Here is a 14,048-nt window from a genome sequence, read left to right as displayed (position 1 = left end):
GACAGTAAATTATCACTTCCTCCTCCATCTCTGGAGTAAACACAATAATGAGTTTCAAAGTTGCATTACTTTTAATATTTCTCTATATAAGCTATGGAATAACAGTGAAACATGAGTATGAGTAATTCTAAGACTGCGAATATTATATGGTCCAAGTACACTGCAGTCCTTCATATTTTATTTCCCCCAAACTTTTTATAGGTATTAGGTGACAGAGAGGTCAAAGTCATAATCTGATATAAGAACCTGGAGTACAGCTATTTTATGTTGTTTTCTAAAGAACAGATCTATATATTTTGGCAGTAAGCTAAGTAGAAAATATTGACATACACATATGAAACCTAATGAGCCAAATGAGAATACCTGCCTGAATTAATTAAACAAATGCTTATTGCGATCCACTACGTAAAAGATTACACTTACTGGGGTTAAAATGATGAACTTGTCTCTCATCCTCCCAGAGGTTAGAGTCTATTGGGGACCACATGCAATTAAATAAATAATTATAGCAATGATAAGGACCATAATAGGCAATCAGTGCCTGCTGAGCAGAACCTAACCTGGAAATGAAATGTCAAAAAAGGCTTTTCAAAGAAACAAATGCCTAGGCTGCAGCCTAAAGCAAGAGTTAGCTCAGAAGTTCCAGTCAGATGTCAAAAGAGATCCTAATCAGTCTCCTCTATGCTCATCTTCCTAAACCGAGTCATTAAATGATGGAACTACTCAACGATCAAGATATCTTTTCTCAAGGCAAAATTCATCTAGACTCATGGTTTTAGTTTTTACTTACATGCTGATCATTCAGTTACATGACAAAAATCATTAATGCACCTTTGTTCCCATAAGTGTTCTTTGACTTTCCCCTTCCTAAGGCATCAAAGGAACATCTGGCTTTATGCTACCAGCTTCTTTCCCTATCATCCACTGCAAGGAAGGTCCTATATGTTGTCAAAATAGGAACCGTTACATCAACGTAAATAGTACAGAGCAAAGTACAAAAGAAGAAGGATGAATTAGAATAAAACTAGCCCGGATGAGAGTAGAGGGGTAGCTTCTTCAGTAGTTTTTGAAAAAAGAATGGAACACCAGCTGCATTTGATGAAAACAAAAGATGAGAAAGGGAACAAGAGCAATACTAGAGAGTACTGCTGGGAATTAAGAGTCCCTTCATGGTTTTGAGAAATGCATAAAGAACTTGCTTCGTTTTTAAATAATTGTTGTTTTAATGTACTGTGTTCTTTTGACTATAAGACTCCTCAAGGACTGTATCACATGGGTTATGACTTAATAAGAATTAAATCTGGTAAATCTTTGTCTCATGCTCAGACATTACCTCTGAGCTCCAAAACAGACTCTTGAAACCCTATTCTGGCTGTCTGAAAAGTATCTAAAAACATGTCCAAAAAAATATGTGATCTTCTATTAAGGAAAAAAAAAAATAGGGTCCTTGTTCATTCTACGACAAGGCCACACACCTACCTTTACAGTTCCCTCTCTTCACTTACCATATCTAGCTCTTAACCAGATTCTGTTTATTTTATATTCAAAACCCCTCCTATCTGCCCACCTCTCTCCATTTAAACTGTTACCACTCTATCTAAACTACCACCATCTCTTTCAATAAATACAATTGCTTTCTAACTGGTCTCCTTTCATCTACTGTTGCACAACCCACTCCCAGCCTACCACTTCTAATCTATTTTCCACTAGGCAATCTGAATGTTCTTTACAAAATATCTGTCTAATCTAGTTAGCCCACATCCTCTGCTCAAAATGAATTTAATGAATTTTCAATGAATTCCCACAGCTTTTAAAGACCAAATATTCTTAACATGGTCTAAGGCCTAGCATTTTCTGTTCTACTTAACTTCATCTTTTTCCATACATCCTTGCTGTCTACACTTAGCCACACTGGGCTTTCACGTTAAATAAAAATTATAGAAATCTACTGTTTTGGGCTAAGCTCCTGCACTAGGCCCCAACACACTAGACTAAAAATCAAAATCAAAGCATTAAAGTTCCCTATCACCAAATCAAAAAGTTATCTGACTTTCCAATAAATCAGGAGAGAAAAATAATAGCCAAATTTCCAAAATAGGCCAGGCAGCAAGACAATGAAGTTCCTTCTTCCTTTAACACTTACCCAAAAATAAGTAAACTTAAGTAACCTGATATTAATAGTTATTTTTTTATTGTGCTGTTTCCCTGTTCTTGCCTTACTAGAAAAGTAACTTTGAAGTGACCAATCCACTTCTTGTTCTTTGTTTCTCTTTTCTTTGGCCCTTTTCTATCTATAAAACCAATCTCCTCTAGTCCACTCACTGTAACACTCATTCTATTTTATGGAATGAAGTGTTGTACAATTCTAGAATCATAAACAAAGCCAATTAACATCTTTAAACTAAATTTGTTTTCATTTTGTTTTTTGACATTTGGTTTCTCAAAAGTGTCCTGCTTTTTCCCATAACAGTAAAACTGCCTTTGCAAATAATATGACTGAGAGAAATCTAACATAGCTGACTTCATCTCACTTCTAACCTCATAAGTTGTCTGTACGTTCATTCCTCCGTGTAGGCCAAGCTAACTATAGGAGGAATTTAGTTTACAGTTTAAAGCAAGGATGATAATAGTCCCTGCTTAAAACTAACCTCCTCTTTGTTCAGGATGGAAACTGCCTTTGTGAAAATAATGAAAGGCCACAAGGTTAGAATTATGGTAAGGACCTAAATTCTGTTAAGCTATAAGCATCATTAAGCAATAACCAGCCATTGTTCCCTAGCTTGCTTACTACTCAGGAGTCACAAGATTTTATTTTATTTTATTTTATCTTATTTTATTTTGTTTTGCTTTGTTTTGATACAGGGTTTCAGTGTGTTAACCAGGCTGGAGTGCAGTGGTGGGATCTCAGTTCACTGCAGCCTTGACATCCCAGATCAAGCGATCCTCCCAACTCAGCCTCCCAAGTAGCTGAGACTACAGGTGTATGCCACCACGCCAGAATAATTTTCTTTTTAAATTTTTTTGTAGAGATGGGGTTTCACTATGTTGCCAAGGCTGGTCTCCAACTTCTGGGCTTAAGCAATCCTCCTGCCTCTGATTTTGTCTCTCTCTGTCTCCCAAAGTCAAAGTCTTCCCCAGTTGCTCCTTTAGATAACAGCACTATTATCAAAAACTAAGATTGATCTTTCAGATATTTTTCAGACTCATGCATTCGGCCATACCACCTGATACCAACAGGACCGTGATTCATATCAAGGAACTGACTCAACCAGTCCTGTAACACCCGCACCCAGATACTGACTCAGCACATGAAGACAGTTTGGACAATACCATGATTTCATGCCCAGTCAATCAGCAATACCTATTCCCTAGTGCTCTGCCCACCAAATTACCCCTAAAAACCCTAGCCTCCAAACTCAGAGAGGCAGATTTGAGAAATATCTCCCATCCTCCTCCCAATTAAAGTGCTATGACTAAACACTATCTCTGCTGCAACTACTGCTGTTCTCAGCATATTAACTTTCTGGGCATCGGGCAAGAAGAACCTATTTGGCTATAATAATGAAAGGAGTTAGCCAGCTTCAGGCATACAGTAAGGCAAGGATCCCTGGAGAACCTCCCACCTTTGTTTGGTCCAGATAAGGGAACTTGAACAGGAGCTTTGCCTAAACATGCCTGCAGCGGACTAAGTGCCCACACGCCCACGGGGGAAATGGGGTGAATCGACAAGGAATTCACACCTTATACAAGTAGGGAACACAGTCCCATCAGCATGTATGTAAAATGCCCTTGTATTCAACTGTGAAGGGGGCAACCAGCAACCTGCTTTCAGGACCCCTCTTTTTGCTGAGAGCTTTCCTTTTCACCTAATAAATTCTACTCCACTCACTCTTTGATGTCCACATGGCTATTTCTTCCTGGTCATGAGACAAGAACCTAGACCTAGCTGAGCTAAGGAGCAAAAAACCCTTCATCATTTTGGGGGCTTGTCCAGAATACCTGGCAGGTGAGTAAACTGCAGATCCGAAACCTTTTGCTTTCATTTCTGAGTCTTCTCCTCCTCAGACTTTTTCTGAAGGCAGATGCAGCACCAAACCTCTGGTGAGCCAAATAAGAATGAATGGCACAGCTACAGAGGACAGGATGCTGGAGAGTACCCCAAAAACCCCCTATCACTCTCAAGGGTTGGGAATGTCAGCCTTATTCCAAACCAGTCTTTTCTACAGTATTTTCCTTCTTTTGTTCCAGGATTATCCTGGCACTTAGCTCTTCTTTTATAATGTTAAAGATATTGCTGAAAACTGCAGATATTACTAGGCAGAGTGAGCATTTAGCCCAGCCATCAGAAATGCCATTCAGAACAATGCGATTTCCGTCTGTTCTTAGAGGCACATCTCACACCCCCACCCCAAGGGCCACAGGCACACGCTCGGAACAGAAAGGCAAGCGGAGGCACCCATCCTCCCTGCTTCCCTCCCAGCTAGGGTGTATGGACATGTCTGCACATGCACATGCTCCATCCAACAGCCACATGGGGCAGGAATGAGCTGCAGCCACCAACTCCTGCCATGGGTCCACAGAGTCTTTCCACCCCTGGCCTAGGCAAAAGGAGGGAACAATGATTAAGAGTTTCTCTCCCTGTTGGAGGAACCCATTTGCATAGAGCTCGAGGATTTTCCCTCAGGCATTTTCTCCATCCTGCATTTAAGCTGTTTTTTTCTTTTCTTTTCTAACATGGCCCTGCGAAAACAGGGAGCTTTTCTATGCAAGAGTTTTGTTTTGTTTTTTCCTTTTGGAAAACATCTTATTAAGCCAGGACCCCAACTCACAAGACACCCTTTACTCTCCCTTGTTTGAGGAGGACTCACACCACAGATTTACCTTAGCATGACTAATTCCTGCCAGTTAGGACCCCTCCCATTTCATGGATAGAGGTCATGCTAGCATCCATGACACAGACAAGGTCTAGGGAACTCAAAGGTTACTGACAGCAGAGGAAAGGCAGCATGTGGGTAAATGTGGATAATTCCCACCTCCTAGGCCCCCTGTTAACAAGGGTGAAAAGCCACATTGGCACCCATGGTCTGCACCCTCCCAAGGTTACAGGGACTCAGGGATGTGAGGACAGCTCTTCTCTCTCTCCCTCACGTAACCCGGTTATTCCCTGGGAGAAAAAAGGAACTAGGGATGACTTGTTCCCCTCTTTCTAGTTGAGTAACCAATCATCTTCCGTCTGTATTTCTCTCAAATGCCTCCTGAATCACTGGGATTCCTTTGAGGGAAAAAAAAATCCTTACTCTGTCCTCTCTTCACAGATGGGTAATTGTGTCCCCATACCACAGGACACTCCCCTCAGATATATCCCCCAAAGTAGGAAAAGTTAGTTTCCCCAAACCTTAAACTGCTTGGCTTAAAAGTGAGCTCAGGGGAAGGAAACCCAGAAGTCTGACATGCTGGTAAAAGAGTAAAAGTTCTTAACAGCTGGACTTCGGGCCTCCCTCTCCCTGTGCAGACCGGTTGAATAAATGATAAAATTACTGTTTGTGTCCTCTGTGAAGTCTGGATTAATGGAAAAAAGGATTTGTGAGGCTAGTCTTAGGCTGTAGCCAATCTGGTGTGCTTTTTGTGTCTTCCTGTATGGTTCCATGATAAGGAGGAATACCTTAGGTTAGAATGCAAGCCTAGGACCCCATAAGCCTGTTGTTCAAGCCAACCAGCAAACTGGGCAGTAACAAACATTGCTGCAGGTTTCCATTTTGTTTTACGTCCTTGGGAGCTTGACCTTGTAACCACGTGGCAGTACCTTCTTTTGGCCTCTGCCATTTTAAAATGGTGGCCCGGGTTCAATTTTGGCATAGGGAATGAGTACTTTCCGGTTAGTATCTGTGTGACTTTTAGAATTTGCTGATTCTCTTCCCGTCTGTGAACAAATTCTAGCTTCCTTTCTTAAATCTTTCTTTCTCTGAGCCACCTTTAAAGATTCTAGATTTTGTAGGAAGTGCTTACCACTTCTTTGAAAATACCTTGTACACTCACAGTTAAGCCATAACCTTAATTGAGGCTTGTTGGTTTCACCTGTGAGGTTACTTTTGGTAATGTTCAAAAGTTAGAAATATTGGCCACTTGGCATGGCTAAAGTAGGGTAATGAGGGATTTAAAAGGATTTTCTTAAAAAGCACTCAGCTTAATTTAAAGTGGATATCCAAGCTAGAGGTATATTTAAAAGGCCTTTATGTTTTACACTTCATGGATCTTGTTTTTCTGGAAAAAGGACTTTCTCTCAGTCAAATGAATTATTTTTCTCCATTTCATTTTGCTACTCTCAATGCACACATGAGAGGCCCTAAGATAACTTCTGATAGCCTAGGACACCTGGCGAGAAACAGAGAAGGTGCCACAAACCCCATTTTGGAAAAAAAAAAAAAATCCCTTGTTTTCCACATGGAACTCCAGCAATTAAAATTGGATAGATTCCTCTCAAAATCTGTTTTTGTCTTCCAGCTATACCTGTTTACTGGTCCCTAGAAACTGCATGCTTTCCTAGCCCTGCTCTTGAAGGGCACCACCCTGAGGCCAATGATCTGACTAGGAGATTGGAAAATGAAGAATCTTACAATTACTGGATCTTCTTCTGTCTGTGTCTGTATAATCATACATGTGTTATGTGTGTGATGGTTTTATTAAAAATAGCTCTAATTGATTGGCCTAAAGAAAAATAAGTGCTTAGATCCAATATTTTTTGGAAAAAAAAAAATAAAAGCTGTAATGCCTGTTAGTTCAAGTGACTTTAATCTTTGAGAAATAGAAATATTTTTGAAGACAAATGGTAAAATACAAATGTCTTCAAAATGTAAATATGTGATCTGAATTATGCTGGTCAGATACTAGGTTTGCTACATGTTCGAAGGTTACAAACTGCTTCTTTGGCTTTTGAGAACTGTTTGACTTGCCTGCTTTACAATTTGATAAGGCTTGAGGACATATGGAATTAACCACACCCTTAACTATGTTGGAAAGAGTCAGACTTTATCTGCACCTAGCACATAATTAAAACAACTTGCCAGCCTTTACACTAAAATTAAAAATTGCTAACAGTTACTGTTATAACATATAATTGAGATTATTGACAACAGATTCACCCGCAAGGTGTGTAAAGAAAGTAAAATGTGTTTTTAGTAAAAGATTATCAGAAGGCATGGGAGTGTAAATTTCGGACTAGGGTTAAAGGATTGTTTATAAGATAAAGCTGAAGGTTTAAACAAAGAGTGGAAGGTTTGTAAAAATTAATCTTCCAAAAGAAATTCTATATGAGAACATATTGATTAACTTCAAAAAGGTATTATATGGTCTTTCCATAAATTGTGCATTGAAATAGAAGTACAACAAGGTTTTATTAACACACTGATCTGCTACTTAACAAAAATTTGTAAAGTGTTATAAAAGGTTTACCAAAATCTCACCTCATGGTCAAACTGGCTAAGATTGGATAAAATTATCTATAAGGTTCCACTAAAACAAAAAATTGGGGTTGACATTAATAGCAGACTAACATAAGGGTGAAATCTGGCTTTTTCTCTCTTAAACAAGATTTTCATGTAACAGTAAAAGATAATGAAAGGTTTTACCTTTTTTTTTTTTAAGTCACCATTTTGGCAAAAGAACTTACGGTAATCTGGAATTCTATTCCATAATATCACATGCTTTTGAACCTCTAACATATATATTTAACATATTCCCCAAAATCAAACTTCAGCTTCAAAAATTGTCTTTCCTGACCCCTAGCTTTTGGATGCTAGAGGACCCCTAGAGCATCCAAGAGAGAGGTAAACAGGATTATTTGACACGTTTAGTTACAGGGGATTGCCAAAGTGATGTTTAATCTTCCATAGGTTATATTTTAATGAATAATATTAATATGTGTTTTAAAATCATATAGGATGTCTACCATTCTAATGTCTGAGTATATGCTATCAATCATAATTAAGGTTATTATGTTATTGTAAACCACATGTATTAGTCTGTTCTCATTCTGCTAATAAAGATATACCCAAGACTGGGTAATTTATAAAGGAAAGAGGTTTAATGGACTCACAGTTCCACATGGATGGGGAGCCCACACAATCATGGCAGAAGGCAAAGGAGAAGCAAAGGCACATCTTACATGGCAGCAAGCAAGACAGCTTGTGCAGCAGAACTCCCATTTATAAAACCATCAGATCTCGTGAGACTTACTACTATGAGAACAGTATAGGGAAAATTGCCCCCATGATTCAATTATCTCCACCTGGCCCACCCTTGACACAAGGGGGATTATTACAATTCAAGGTAAGATTTGGGTGGGGACACAGCCAAACCATATTGCTACGGAAATAAACAAATTTCTTTGTCAATAGTGTTTTTGAGGTAACCACCCTGGACATTTTGCTATTCACAGACAATTGTTGTCTAGCTTTGATCCTTTTCAAAAGATGGCTTATAATCAGATATAGTACTTTGACAGGTGCTCTTAAAGGCAGGTTTCTGATATCTTTGGAGATTGGGACACTGGAATAGAGAGAAACATACAGGACTCATGAAGAGCTGAAAGGTTCATGAATATCAAGTAGAACAAGAGTTAACAGAATGGACTGAACTAACAGAAAACTGAAGTAATCTTTTTAACCTTTTGTGCTTAAAATGTTGCTGATCCTTGTTTTGTTTTTAGAGTCAAGGAAATTTATTTTGAGCTAATTACAGCCTTTAATAATTGAGTAAGGTATACTCCTGTGAACAAAATTTGGAGGATATTTATTTCTCCCCGCCTGGCATCTCCAGAATTTGGAAACTATTTGTGAGTATTCTTTAACTTACGGCAATATAGTTATTTGCATCTATGCAATAATAATTCATTTTCCTTCGCAACAGGACATGATTGGAGAAACTGGTTGTTTCACCAAGGTTTTGACTGGAAGGGTTTGCTTCCCTTTAAGGAATCAAGCATGGCTTGCAGAGCCAATAAAAGCCCCTTGGGAAATCTGGCCTCATACCTTGTCTACACAGTCCCCATAAAGGCCATAAAGGGTTACTAACCTGTGGTGAGTAAAGAATATCACTTTCTCACAGGCCCAGGAGCCCCAGGTTCTTGTGACCTCAAAAAGGGAGGAATTTACCCAACTCATAGGTATTTGAGGGTACAAACCCATGACTGGGCTCAGCTTTTAAAGGTCTTATCTGAGATTCCTTGTGGAACAGAGTTCCATTAAAGCCAACTTAGAAGCCTATGTGAAAAATAATTATTCTTGCTGCACCAATAATCTGGTCAAGTATAGGACTAAAGTTTATTTTGCCAACAACTCAGTCCTATCATGATTTGTTTTTGACAAAAATGAGGACTGAAGAAAGAAAAATTATGCTTCAAAACTTATCATACACCTGTTATTAAATTCTAATCTCATCAGTTGTTTTTAAGTTTTTGCCTACATTTTAAACTAACCCTGCTTATTCCTGTGAACCAACCAGTGATAACTGGCTGTAGCTCAGAAGAAACAAAAGGGATGGGTGATAAAAATCTGGATCAATATTCTAGTCCTGGAAAATTATCCAGCAAATCCTACCATATGATAAGAGTAAACACAGAGCCCATAACTCGAGGTTTCTTTGTTTGGAAAAATCAAGAGAGCTACCAAAGCCAAGCCCCATGCACCCAAATCTTAGCAGGTATAGTAACTATAGCTAGCTACCAGCTATCTGAGCACATTGGCAGCCTTGGGATTTTTGAGCGGTCCTTAACCCCTTGTTTCGTTTTGATATATGTCTTCTAATAACCCGAATTGTTCCTTTTTGCTTGGAGGCCATTAAACTTCAAATGGTGGTGCAAATGAAACCATGCATGGACATGCCATTCTTCCCAGGACCCTTAAACTGACCTCAGGAGGAGCCCTAACTGCCGCTTTTCCAAAACAGCGCCTCCTGTCAGCAGGAAGCAGTTAAGAGAGGTCATCGTCCACTTTTTCGCAACAGCAGTTGCTGAAGGAGGGAATGAAAGGGGTTAGCCAGCTTGCTTTTGACAGACAGTACCAGAAGGATCCCTGGAGAACCTCCAACCCATGTTTTGTGCAGATAAGGGAACTTGCACAGGGGCCTTGCCTAAATATGTCCACTGCCAACTAAGAGCCCACATACGCACAGGGGGAATGGGGTGGAGCTACCAGGAATTTGCGCTTTATACAACTAGGGAACCCAGACCATTGGTATATATGTAAAAAGCCCTTTTATTCAACTGTGAAGTGGGCAACCGGCAACCTGCTTTCAGGACCCCTCTTTTTGCTGAGAGCTTTCCTTCTCACCTAACAAAATCTACTACACCTACTCGCTCTTCAATGTCCACGTGGCTATTTCTTCCTGGTCATGAGACAAGAACATGGACCTTGCTGAGCTAAGCAGCAAAAAAATCTTGAATCAACAACAGGGCCAGTTCACATGTTGTTCCGTTAGGAATGTCTTTCCTGTTCTTTGGATCTGAGCTCACAAGCTTTTCCCAAACCTCCATATTAAAAAAGAAGTCTGTTGGTCACTCGTATAGTAATGCATACCTTTCCTTTAGAGCAGTCAACATAGTTGAAACTTTGCCTTTATTTCTGTGTATATTACTTCTGTATCCTGCATAAAAAATTACCCTAAAATTTAGTGGCTTAAACCAAATATATATTCATTATCTCATGGTTTCTATGGATCAGGAATTCAGTAGCAGCTTAACCAGGTGATTCTAACTTGGGGTCTCTTTCACAAGGTTGCGGGCTTGGTTAAGACTAGAGGATATATTCCCAAGATTGCTCAACCACTGGGTGCTGATTGTTGGTAGGAGCCTCAATTCCACTCTACATAGGCCTCTCCACGGGCTGCTTAAGCATACAATGATATGGTAGCTGTCCCACCTTGAACAAGCAATCCAAAAGACAGCATGGAAGAAGCCAAAATTTATTTTATGACTTCCCCTTTGAAGTTGCACACTATCATTTTTGCAGTATCTTATGGATTACACTGGTCAACCTAATTCAATGCAGCAGGGAACTACATTTGAGCATGATTATTAGGCAGTGATAATCAATGGAACCCATCTTGTAGACTGGCTACCATAGTGTGTTAAGAGAAATATATTTTTTTCAAAATCTTCCTCAATTGATCAAATGCCAAGACCTAAAGTGACCACAGTAAGCCTGAAATTGTCTTGAAGGTTTTTAACACGAGTCACAGCTCCCATCTATAAGGCATCTATTCCCTGCCATTGTAGTAAAAAACGCTTGCTTTAGAGGATTCTACAATCTCCTTGCACCCTTGAACCACCATTTCTAGCCCAGCTATTCCAAGAGACATTTTAAAATCAATTTTTCTAAATATTCCAAGAAACAAAAATTTACAAAATTACGATACCCTAAGATCTTACTTTTTGTCTTTTTCTTAAATCAGATTGCTCTTAAGCCATACCCCCAGTTAGGATATTGTTCTTTATGACATATTTCAACAAATAACACCAATTAATACTTTTTACTTTGTAAGACTTAGAAACTGTAATTAAATTCCTTATGCATCATAATTCTAATATGTTTTTGGACTGCCTTCTAAGGAGATAAAAATTAAAACTCAAAAAAATGTATCTTCTTGTTAAAAATACAAACACCAATTTTGTAAGTAAGTATTAATTCAGTACTCTAAGTTCAAATAAAACATACTAAGATTATAATATAATGCAGTGGGGAAAATAGATTTTGAAATTCAGTGTTCACAAACTTTTCAGGAATCTGTGGTAATGAAAACAAAACACAAGCAACTGTATCATATATCAAAGATGATGAAATAATTCTCCTGAAATGTATTAATACCATAAGCTACCCCAATGTGAATTTTCAAAGGATAATTTAAAAATTCACTGTAGGGTAAATATAAACTCAGTTATAGTTTATGAAAATCTCATGGAAGAAACCCTCCACAAGACAAACTTAAAAGCAGCTGAAATTAATTAATTGATTTAACTGATTCATTTTCAAGATTATGATAAAAACAGAGAGAGACAAGAAATTATTTTCAATCAGTTTAAAACACAGAATAAGTAATATATTAAAGGTAAGGTTAAGGGACAAGAACAAATTGGATTTTATGAAATATTCAATTTTTCTCACATAAAATTATATATATTTTAATATGAAAGAAATGTAACTTAATGAAAGATACCACCCATATCACCCATACAATATAATTGTATATTATTACATATTACCATTTAAATCAGTCAAGAGACCATTATACTATTCCATTTTAAGACAATGTCTGTTGCTATGACCTTTACAGGGCAAAAAAAGAGGTTCGTTTTTACAAGTCTGGCTTCTTTGCAAGGAGACCCAAGAAGCATAACAATTAATGCTAATCATAGTGATTTCCATAGCATGGGCATTTCCCCTAGGAAAGATATTGAAACTAGAAATATATTTCACAAGGTATGCATACTTCAGGAACTACTTCTAATCTTCACTATGGGTTTTACATCACAAATGAAGCTAAATACCTCATCAGACTTGGTTTAATGCCCCAGGTAAATAATCATTTTTTTAATCACTCTAAATTTTATTTAAAATGAAGAATACTGTTCCACATTACAAAGGTCACCAAATTTAGAACAAGTACAACAACTAAATAGCTCAACAAGGCTAGACTTTATAACATTAATCTTTTGAAAGTAATACTTCCGATTTATCAGGATCATTAGAAGTAATCTGCTGCATATGAGACGATTCTTCCAAGACAACAAAAACTGTTAAAGTTGGCCAAAGGTGGCTCTATTAAAAGTTTATCAATTTGAACAAAAGATAAAACTGCAATGATCATCTTCACTGATTCCAATGCATTTCAGTGCATTTGGATATGTTCACAATCAAACAGAAATACAAAGATTACATTTTATGCAACACATTTACCTAACAGCAAGAAAAAAATAAGAGAAATAAACATTTACATGAGAAATATCAGGCATCTTTTGTGACTGCCTTCAAATGGCAAAAAAAAAAAAAAAAAAATGCTTGGAAGTATAGTAGAAAGGAAGAAAAATGCTAATTTAGTTAGAAAGTATGCTGAAATTATATACTTTACCAAAACCAGTCAAGAATTCTCACTGGGGCCACCGGTGTTAACATAACCAGGCTACCAGGTAAACCTGGGCTAGAGATGGTGTGAGGAAAGAAGCTAAATGTGGACAGGAGGTTGAGATGGTAAGAAAACTTTACCACCTTGCCTCACGGCAATTTTATTTCAGGAACGTACTTGAAATTCTGTTGCCAGGTGATTCCCTGCTTCACATCTCTATCGTATTGGTCACTGTGCAAAATAGAAGCTTTCTCCTTGGGTCTAATCGACATATTGCTCTGTGCCTTCTTTCCTCTAACCTAGAAATGCTCAATGGGGGCATTCTGAAAATGTGTTTAGACTGTAATTTAAAAAAAAAAATGGGAGGATGCCACTAGCACTTAATGGGTGAGCTACAGGAATGGTGGATATCCTGCAATGCACAAATGCACAGCACATGCTACAAAATAAACTGATCCAAGTTCTCCATGACTTACAGTGTCTATTCATGAAGGAGAGGGGGCAGCAACAATTATCCAAGCCTAAAACAAAATGTCATTTTTCATATCACACAGTACTTTTTATAAGGATTTAATTAATATACACTGAATTTTCTAGAAATGTAACTATTGCATAAATCAAAAGAAACTTAACCAAGAATAGCTCTCTACTTCAGAAAATCAAGTCATATTTAGCAATGCCATATGTCATATTTAAGTGGTCAAGTGTTTGTACTTATAAACAGAATAACCGTGAATGCAACATCTGCGCATGTAGACTGACACAATGTCTCATACTTTGACAATACGTACACCTCAAATCCAGTGACCTTCACCTCTCTCAGTCAGTTGCTAGACCTTTCCATCAGCTCAACGTATTCTAACTGAAATTTGAAATATTCTGTTCTTTAAAGATCCAGTCCTCACATGTATACATCTGCTTGTGTTTTCCCTTCT

At 38.0% G+C, this 14,048-nt stretch overlaps 1 protein-coding gene across 5 annotated transcripts in view; it reads right to left on the bottom strand.

Moving 5' to 3' along the window:
- Positions 1-14,048, bottom strand: part of METTL15 (methyltransferase like 15) — a 222,282-nt gene that overhangs the window by 186,045 nt on the left and 22,189 nt on the right. The gene's annotated exons all lie outside the window — the stretch shown is intronic.

The sequence above is a fragment of the Pan troglodytes genome, chromosome 9, assembly GCF_028858775.2.
Source record: "Pan troglodytes isolate AG18354 chromosome 9, NHGRI_mPanTro3-v2.0_pri, whole genome shotgun sequence".
Classification (NCBI taxonomy): domain Eukaryota; kingdom Metazoa; phylum Chordata; class Mammalia; order Primates; family Hominidae; genus Pan; species Pan troglodytes.
This window is presented reverse-complemented; position numbering and strand designations above follow the sequence as displayed.